Here is a 9,997-nt window from a genome sequence, read left to right as displayed (position 1 = left end):
TAGTCCTAATGCCTCCATCATTTACTTACTTGGGTTTAAGTTGGTAAGGACCGGGAATGTATCGTCATGGCAAGTTCTAGAGTCGTAAGAAACCAAGCGGCTATTCACACAAGAAACGAAAGATGAGCATTTAATCTAAAGATGTGTATTTTGTTGGATTATTCGGGTTTGTTTACGGGTCACGGGTTGATACGTTATCGGGTCACAGTTAAAATAGTTAATTGTTTACGGGTGACGCGAGTCGCGGGTCAGATGTTGCAACTCGGGTAAGCTGGTTGCATATCAGTAGTTGAAGATATGATCTAGGTTGACCGAATTATGTGTGCTGACCGAGTTTCATGGAGGAGAAAAAGTGCACGTTGGGTTTTATGAATTGGGTCAATTCATGTACCCATTATTTAGAATAGAATATTTGTTTTATTCATTTTTTTATTCCCACGTTCATAGATTGTATGGCTATATAAAGCCTTTTTTTTATTCAATAATATTAACCCCTTTTGATCATAATCGAAACAACAAGCTTCTTTCATATATTTACAGAACATACATAATCTTGTGAGTGTGTGTTTGGGGCCTGGAACCAACATTTGGTATCAGAGCCTAGGGCTCGTGAGGAAGGAGACGCCGGTTTGAGAGTCGGTTTCGAGAAAGGGTGTAGCCCTTGGCTGCGGGGCAAACGCAGCAGAAGGAAACCGAGTTGCGGCGTGAAAGAATGGTTGTTTTAGGAGTAGTAACAGTAGTAGACGGAGTTGGCGTGGTGTTTCGGTCAACCGTTGTTGTGGTAGACGTACCGGTTAAGACGATGGGGGAGACCGGTGGTAAACACTTGTGTTACGTGGCTGTCAGTGGTGATCAAAGAAAGACGATTCAGGGCTGTTTTGGTTGATGGTTGCGGGTTTGCGCAGCGGGTGTACAACCAGTAACAACAGCAGAAGTGTTATGATGGTGCCTTGATTAACTTGTTTCGTGATAAGAGGAGACCGACGGATATGCGTGAAAAGTGGGCAGAATGGATCCGTCAAAGCAGGTGGCTTTGGATTCGTCTCGTTTGGCAAGTTGAGAAAACAGAAGAAGCGGGTGGCTTGTTTTCTTTGTCGGTGGAGAGCCTCTTGAACAAGGGTGATCGGAAAAAGGTAAAGAAAAAAATTACACGGTGTTAACATTATGGCGTTGGAGTTCAATCGGGTGGCTCTGGATGTGACCGGGGAGAGGTCGTTGATCCGTGATAAGTCGTGATGTTAGTGAACGGTTCCAACGGGATGCCATGTGACATGTTACAAGTGTGGTCGGTTTTATTCGGTTTGAACCGAGTTGACTTTGGGCGTGACCGGTGGTGGTTGGGGTGTCCGGTAAAAAGTCGTGATGGTTTGAAACCGAGGTGATTCGGTGCTGCAGTGAAGGCATAAACAAACACCGATTAAGGGGGTGATTGTTGGATTATTCGGGTTTGTTTACGGGTCACGGGTTGATACGTTATCGGGTCACAGTTAAAATAGTTAATTGTTTACGGGTGACGCGAGTCGCGGGTCAGATGTTGCAACTCGGGTAAGCTGGTTGCATATCAGTAGTTGAAGATACGATCTAGGTTGACCGAATTATGTGTGCTGACCGAGTTTCATGGAGGAGAAAAAGTGCACGTTGGGTTTTATGAATTGGGTCAATTCATGTACCCATTATTTAGGATAGAATATTTGTTTTATTCATTTTTTTATTCCCACGTTCATAGATTGTATGGCTATATAAAGCCTTTTGTTTATTCAATAATATTAACCCCTTTTGATCATAATCGAAACAGCAAGCTTCTTTCATATATTTACAGAACATACATAATCTTGTGAATGTGTGTTTGGGGCCTGGAACCAACATATTTGTATGTTCAATAAAGGCTCAAAACTCACTTTTTGTGGGAATGGGTTTATAATGTGATCAAGTATATATAATCAAATTTTAACTAGATTTGTCATGCCGTTTCATAATTTTCTTATGTTGGTTCTTTTTATCACGACGCTATCGGTTGTAAATTTGTAAAAATATAACCTTTTTAGAACTTGTTATTTCCAAATTAAACAAAGACAAGTAAAAAAATGAAAAGTTTTTGAAAAAAATTGGGGTGATTAGCGGTTCCAATAGAGTTTTGTGTAAGGCTTGTTATTAGGACTTGCAAAATTCAAGGTTTTAGCACCCCCCCCCCCCACACTTAATTTACACATTGTCCTCAATGTGTCCCAAAAATTAGTTTTTAGGTTGATTGAATGTGTAAAAAGGTGTTTAAAAACAAAAATTTATGTTATTGGGCGTCTGGACACGGGCCCGTGTTGATCCGGGCACGGCCCCGTGTTCAAATTGCCAGTATCATAGTTTACAGAAGGCTGGGCACGGGGCGTGTTCAGTGAACACGGCCCCGTGTCCAGTTAACTAAACTGGGCATTTTCTGCAGATCATCGGGCACGGGGCGTGTTGGCTGAGCACGGCCCCGTGCTGAACTTGCTGTAATGAAGAAAAATTTTCGGGAGGCTCTGTTTTTGTGCATGGGGTGTGGGTTCAAGTTTCCCTTAGTATCCTCCATCATCCCGAGTGTGTTTTATTCATTACAACATCATCCAAACACCATTTAATAATTAAAAACCATCATTCATTGAAAATAACAAATTACATAAGGTCCTAGAAAATTAAAAATAAAAATAGAAAACTAAAAAGTTCCTAAGATAGATAGGTCAAGTGATACATGAAATCATCCTAAGGAGTTCTACCCTTATTGTAGGAATATCAAAAACCCGAAAATAGCTTTCCGTTATTTAAAGGCGTCGTAGAACTCGGAACCGAGGGGTGTCCCCTAGATGTCGTTGAGCCATTCTTCTATCTCTCTCGGGAGGAAGAAGGCGGGCTCATTTTCCACAACATCTTGTGGAGGAGGAGCGACGGCAACCGGGACCCCATGTAATATGTCTCGAGGGGGTTCCGTGTGCATGGTGTACCACTCGGCCGGTATGATGACTTCCGGTACCACATTCCGTGCCCTTTGTGTAATGATTGGTACCAAAGGAGGAGAAGCGAGAATATTCAACCTTTGGTGCAAAAGGTTGACTTCTCGGAGACATCCTTCTAACCCCACCGTCAAATGATTGATACGGTCGACCAAAGCTTCCTCTACTCCCATCATTTCAACGATGGCCTCCCTTAAGGCATATACGTAGTTTATAAGAGAGTCTTCTACCGATGACCTTCTCCCTTGTCGGTTGTTCCTGGAGGGTGATGAAGATGTTCCGCTATTTCTGCTCGACATTCTAAGAAAACAAACCGAAAAGAGTTCAATTCAATGAAACAGTTCCTCGGACACAGCCCCGTACTCAGTGAGCATGGCCCCGTGGGGGGCCTCTCTGCAGATTTTTGAAGCAAGGAATCTTGGAGCTTTGAATTATTTTTCTGACTTTTGAAGCATTTTTAAGCAGAAATAACTTAAAACAGTGTTGTAAAACTTACTTTTAACAAGATTCATTGAATAAAAACCTAACAAATATTACAATAAAGCTTGAAAACATAGAGATTTCAAACTTTAATGGAGGTTTTGAGGAGAAAATGAAGAAGAAGGCAAATGACAAAAGTAGAAAAGACAAGATGGTTGTTGAGAACCTTCTTTAGAATATACCTAGTATGGTATATGTGAAGATCCCACCAGATCTTTGTCTTTGGAATGGGTCCAAGAATGCAGGAATCTTGCTGCATTTATAGAAAATGACAGCACGCTGGACACGGCCCCGTGTCGGCTGGACACGGCCCCGTGTGCAGACAAAATTCTGACACTTTTTGTCCGTATTCTGACCAAAAGTCAGACGGAAATCTTTGGGTGGACACGGGGGCGTGCTGACCTGGACACGGCCCCATGGCTAGAAGTGTTTATGAAGTTTTGTCTATTTTTAAGGAGTTAATCCAGATCGGGTGGTTCTTTACTAGACGGAACAACACCGAAGTGCCTGAGATACCCAAGTTGCCCTAGTTTGAGACAAGAGCGCAAGAGGTTATCAGATAGGGCAATTCCCAAGCTAAATACCAGTGGGCAAAACCAACCTTTATTTCCCTTATCCGGGCTCTCGTTAAAGAAGGTGTATGTCGAATCGCTCAGGTCTATGTATGCATCGGTGGAAACCGATGGGGAGTCCTTCACGGCACAGTCGACACGGGGATGACTATCGCTCAAGTCCTCACAAGAGTTAGAGGTGATTTCGGGAGCAACGATGTTGTCATAATCCGAATGTGATCTCAACAATTCTCCTTGATTGTTGTCTTGAGTTGAATTAGTTATATCCATCTCAAGTTCTTTTATCCATCAGAGAATTAGTTCTTCCATTTGAAATAATTCTTCAATAATCATTTCATCTCGAAGAGATGATTGAGAGCATTCGAGGGAGAGATAGGGATTGTTTTTACTTTCGCCCATCCTAAGGCTACAGGAAAACAATGGGTCTATACAGTGGGGATTGTAATTTAAAAAATAAAATTTTAAATCTTCATGAGTTCCGCCACATATTTGACACCACGTACCATAAGAGGAGCGAAAGTTAAAATTATCAGTATCACTCATGATTGCGTCAGAAATTACCAGCCGTTGGGATCTTACGGCTCTGTTTTCAGTATCTGAAGCTTGGCACGGGGCGTGTTTAGTGGGCACGGCCCCATGTTCAGCTACTGTCTGACTTAAAACAAGATTTCCAGTACCAAAGATTGGGCACGGGGGCGTGTTCAGCGGGCACGGCCCCGTGCTGAGCTCTGCAAAAGCTGAAAAATTTAGAAAAATCCTAGAAAAACAGAAAAATAAGAAAAACGATTAGGCCGTTGATTTCTAACTTTCTTAAAATCCATGTCTCCCCGGCAACGGCGCCAAAAACTTGATGCGTGTAGTGTGTTATATATTTTTAGTTATATTTCAATCCCTTTTTAACACTTTAGTCAAGTTTTAAATTTATAAAACACGATATTTTACTAACACTAAACACACATATGGGTAAGTGCACCCATCGTGAGCGTAGTATTGCATTGGTAAGATACCGAGGTCGTCCAAGGACACAAGAGCTTTTAGTACCGATTTATCCTCAACGTCTAATCAAATCAAAAGTTTAGAAAAAGTTTTAAACATGAAAATGAAAACTAAAAATGCTGAAAAATAAAATAAAAATAAAAACAGATAGACAAGATGAATCACTTATCTGACTCGCCTTTAGTGTAACCTTTGATGATTTCCGCACTTTTGCACTTTTTAAGAGATTATTTTAGTCATAGTAGTAGGCCCCTCTTTTGAAGGTGACGTTACCCTCAACCCAGTAGTTTGAGTCAGCAAGGATACAATCCTAAAGGGTCGGAATATTGAAAGATAATTAATTAAGTTATTAATGCGTAATGTGGTAGGCCCCTCTTTTGAAGGTGACATTACCCTCGGCTAAGTGGTTTGAGTCAGCAGGGATACAATCCCAAGTAGCCGGGTTAATGTATTAATAGTAGTTTACATATGAGGGGATCAAGCCATTCGCACCCCCGCCATCCAATACCAGTGGGTATTGAAGGAGGTCCTAGTAAGCTTGACCCAGGTCCTTGCAGGATCTATACACTGAACAAGGCAAGAACCTTACCAAACCATTCCCTTAACCCCTGACCAGGTAGCCAACATATCTTTATATAGACCGTAGAGATATGAATGGTGTAAATCTTTTATTTTATATAGACAGTAAAATAACGCCAAGACACCACGGACAAATGATAAGGAAGTTTCGCCTTCAACATAAGAAACTAGTTATTAAAGTCATTAATACAAAACCAAATAAAAAGTGCGAAAAGATTAAAAATCAAAAGTATTACACTAAATGCTTGTCTTCACCAAGTGATGTAAGAGACTTAGGCAAACATGGACTTTGATTGTCAAGAACTCTTACTATCAATCTCGGATCCCGAGACTACTACACACACTCTAAGATGGATGATGGATGATGGATGATGGTGGTGGATGTGGGTTGTGATGGTGGTGGAGTGTGGGTGAAGTGGGAGAGAGGTGGTTTGCCAAGGGATGCCTTTGAAGTGAACTAAGCACCTCTATTTATAGCCTGCATAGAAGCCCGGACACGTCCTCGTGTCCATTGGGCACGGCCCCGTGTCCATCCACTTTCTCTTTCTTCATTAATTGCAATTTGTCTGCATTAGCTCCACACGCCCCCATGTTCGCTGGGCACGGCCCCGTGTGCAGAAGCGTATCTGTCCTATCAAGATTTGCTTAGATTCTGCGAATCTTAGCGTTGACCATGGCCGTGTTAAGCTGGGCACGCCCCCGTGTCGGGAAATAGAAGCTTCTATAGCTTTGTCCTTTCTGCAGACACCTGACCACGCCCCCGTGTCTGCTGGGCACGGGGCCGTGTTCAGCCTTCTGTTCACTTGTTTTTGCTTGGAAAGATGCTGTCGAGGGGTCAGGCATGCCACGTTTATTCCTTTTCTTGTAATTATGTTAGATTTTGCTGCATAATTGCTCCTTTTGTTCATTTACGCTCATTTAATCCTGAAAATACAAAAGGAAGACAAAAGCACACTTTTTCCAACATTAGTACTAAAAAAGGGTTAGTTTTATTCCTTATTTGATGTAATTTATATGTTGCATTTTACATACATCACTAAGTTAATGACAAATAGAGTGCATGAAAGTATTCTAGTATAAACAACCTAAGCATAACAAATAGCATGTTTGGCGGATTGAGTGATTGAATATGTTTGATTATGTATTGTGAATTATATAGTTGAAACATGTTACACCTAAAAGTGCATTAAAGCATATGAAAAGGGTCAAGTATACTCACGGTTTGCGAAGAAATTTCCACTTAGTGAGTTTGACGAGTCTTGAGTTGTTGGAACACCGAAGTTACCAATTTTGGTTCTTGAACATTTTTCCCAAAGTTGAAAATCTTGGAGATTTGAGAGAGTTTGGAAGTAATTTGGAGGTGGTGCAAGTGTTTGGAAGGTGATAGAATTGGTATTTATAAAACGTTTAAGTGGTTAGACTTTAAATGAAGGTGGTTGGGGTTTAAATGAATGTGGTTGGGGGTTAGGAGGGGTATTAAATGAGTTGGTTGTAGGTTAGAAGGTGAGTTTGGGGTATTAAATGAGTTGGTTGGAGGTTAGGATATTAACGAAAGTGGTTGGGGAGATGAAAATTTTCAATTTTAGTCCTTGCACTTGTATTGTTGGTTATTTTATGTTATAAAGGTGTATGCATGTATATTATAAGTATGATACATGTATGAATGTGATTCCGAGAAAATATAATCTCGATGTATGTCTCGGTTTTAAATTATAATGTGTATTTTGCGACTGATTACATATTACGCATGTATGATTAAACAAGGTTGATATAAAAATACGATTTCCATTATGATCAAAGTCTCGAGATTACAAAGATTGAAATGAAGTAAGAATACAAGTTTCTAAAAATAAAAATGTGAATACAACTTTTTAAATATGGAAAGTACAGAAAATGCGGAGCGTTACACCTTCAACCTTCTTTAACTTGCAGGTCTGAACACATACCTTGGGATGATGCTACTAATGTGTTCCAATTTCTAGATGTTAAGCTTTCCGCATTGAATTCAGCACCTAACGTTATATTAGGTAGGAATTAAGTATCTTAACATGAGAAATTTCATGTGGAATTTAATCCCATCCCTACAGCCGCCTTATGCACAAGATCTCTACATAACTCTTTTGTTAAGTGGTCGGCTAAATTCTGCTGAGTTCTCACAAACTCCACTGATATCACCCCATGCATGATGAGCTCACGAATCATGCTGTGTCTAACACCTAAGTGTCTAGACTTCCCATTATACACTTGCTATAGGACTTAGCCAAGGTAGCAGCACTATCACATCTAATATATATTGGTGATATAGGTTTAGGCCACAATGAAATCTCATAAATCAAGTTTCTAAGCCACTTAGCTTCTTTGCCAGTTGCGGCTAATGCTACAAACTCGAACTCCATTATTGAATCAGTTATGCAAGTCTGTTTCTTAGATGCCCAAGATATGGCACCTCCTCCAAGCAGAAAGGTCCATCCACTTGTGGAAGAATGATCTTCCTTGTTATTAATCCAGCTTGCATCCGAATAACCTTCTAAAACTGAAGGAAATCTAGTATAAGTCAAACCATATTTCATGGTTCCTTTCAAGTACCTAAATCATGGCATACATGAGAGATCCAATGGCCCTTGAATATTCAAGTTGGCTTACACCTACACCTTCATTAGGTGAGAGCTTAAAAGCAGGATCCATTGGAGTGCCAACCGGAGAACTATCATGAAAATTAAACTTTTTCAATATCTTCTCAATATAATGAGAATGAGATATCGATATGCCATTGTTCTCCCATTTGATCCTGATACCAAGGATCAATTCCGCCTCCCCCATGTCTTTCATGTCAAAACAAGATGACAAAAATTTCTTTGTTCTATCAACTTGATCCTGGTCAGTACCGAAGATCAACATGTCATCTACATATAGATAGATTATGTCACAACCCCTATCCCCTAACAAACCGGGAACGGGCGGCCGCGAGCCAGTCTCAGTGGTATCGGTGTTTATCAATTTGGCAGTGGAAATTTTATCAGGACCGTAGTTAGGAAATATTTTATCAGAGTTAAACACCAAAAATATTTTTAACAAAGAAATGGGATGAAACCCCAAGTTTCTCTGCTAATACATTTATAAGTGGGACAAGACCCGATTCTTCATTTTGATACATTTATAGGGAATAATCCCAATTATTGAAAACAATTCTCCTTTTTAGTTAGGTAACTTTTATTGCCACTTTTCTAAGCCTTCAGTGCTCTCCAGCTGGCTTTTATTGGCTTCACACTAAGTTACCTGAAACACGTGTTTAAAACATTTTATCAGCAGGAAATACTGGTGAGTGAATCTCAGTTTAATCAAGTTTAATAAAAACCATTGTACAGTATTGAGGGTGGTCTCGCAATTACATTTGTTTCCAAGTCATATCAATTACCACCCACGGTACTGTCAGACCCGACTTGTGGAAATGTTACCCCTCGCAAGGCAGTAACAAATTTTGTATACAAAACCCCAACATACCGACGATAATTGTATCCTTACAAATACTCAATAACTGTTTAATATATAATTAATCGTGTGAGGTTTTGTAAAAACAATTTGCAAAAAGGAGATTACTCACATTGCTATTATAGGTCTTTCCTTTGTGACTTCCTGGTTATAATCTAGTAATTAAACAATGCACACGTGTTAGTATAATAACCCATTTTAACATTAGTAATACCCTCCCCGAGACAGCATTCCAACGACTACGTCGGGCAGAACCACGACAGCCGTTACGGAACCGTAGATCAATCGGGCAGCGTATCTAATACGTATCCAGGGGGTTATGATACTTACAACGGAGCAGAACTTCGTTATTTAGGGGGGTATAATGCCCGGGTATAGGGCCTACACTATAGAAATTGAGAGAGATTTGAAAATTGTGAACGAAATGGGTCTGAAGGCTGATCGACGCTCTTTATAGGGTTGTTCAGGAACTTCGTCGCGCCCCGTGTAGACCACACCAAGGTCTTACACGGCCCGCGAGGACCAGAAAAGGCGGCGGCGGTGCTGAGTCATCCTGGGGGTGTTGACGCGTGTCCTGCCATGTGGCGGCTCCTGGGCTGCGCTACTTATTTCCTCGTTCGCGGCCCGCGTAACATGAAGACCAAGTCTTCGCGGCCCGCGAGAGACTATAAAACTGATTTTTATTTTATTTTTAATTATATAAGATATTCGGGGTCCGGTTTTCGCATACGGGGTGTATTTTAGGACATATAGGGGTGTCGGAAATATTTTTGGAGGATTGATATATCTTTGTATAACTCCTGGATTATTTAATAAAATATATAGTGCACTCACATTAAGTATAGTAACCCAATTTAACTTTATCCCTACGTCACGAGACAGAACCCCAACGAATTT

The sequence above is a fragment of the Helianthus annuus genome, chromosome 15 (assembly GCF_002127325.2).
Source record: "Helianthus annuus cultivar XRQ/B chromosome 15, HanXRQr2.0-SUNRISE, whole genome shotgun sequence".
NCBI classification, from domain to species: domain Eukaryota; kingdom Viridiplantae; phylum Streptophyta; class Magnoliopsida; order Asterales; family Asteraceae; genus Helianthus; species Helianthus annuus.
The sequence above is the reverse complement of the archived record's forward strand: the minus strand, read 5'-3'. Positions refer to the sequence as shown.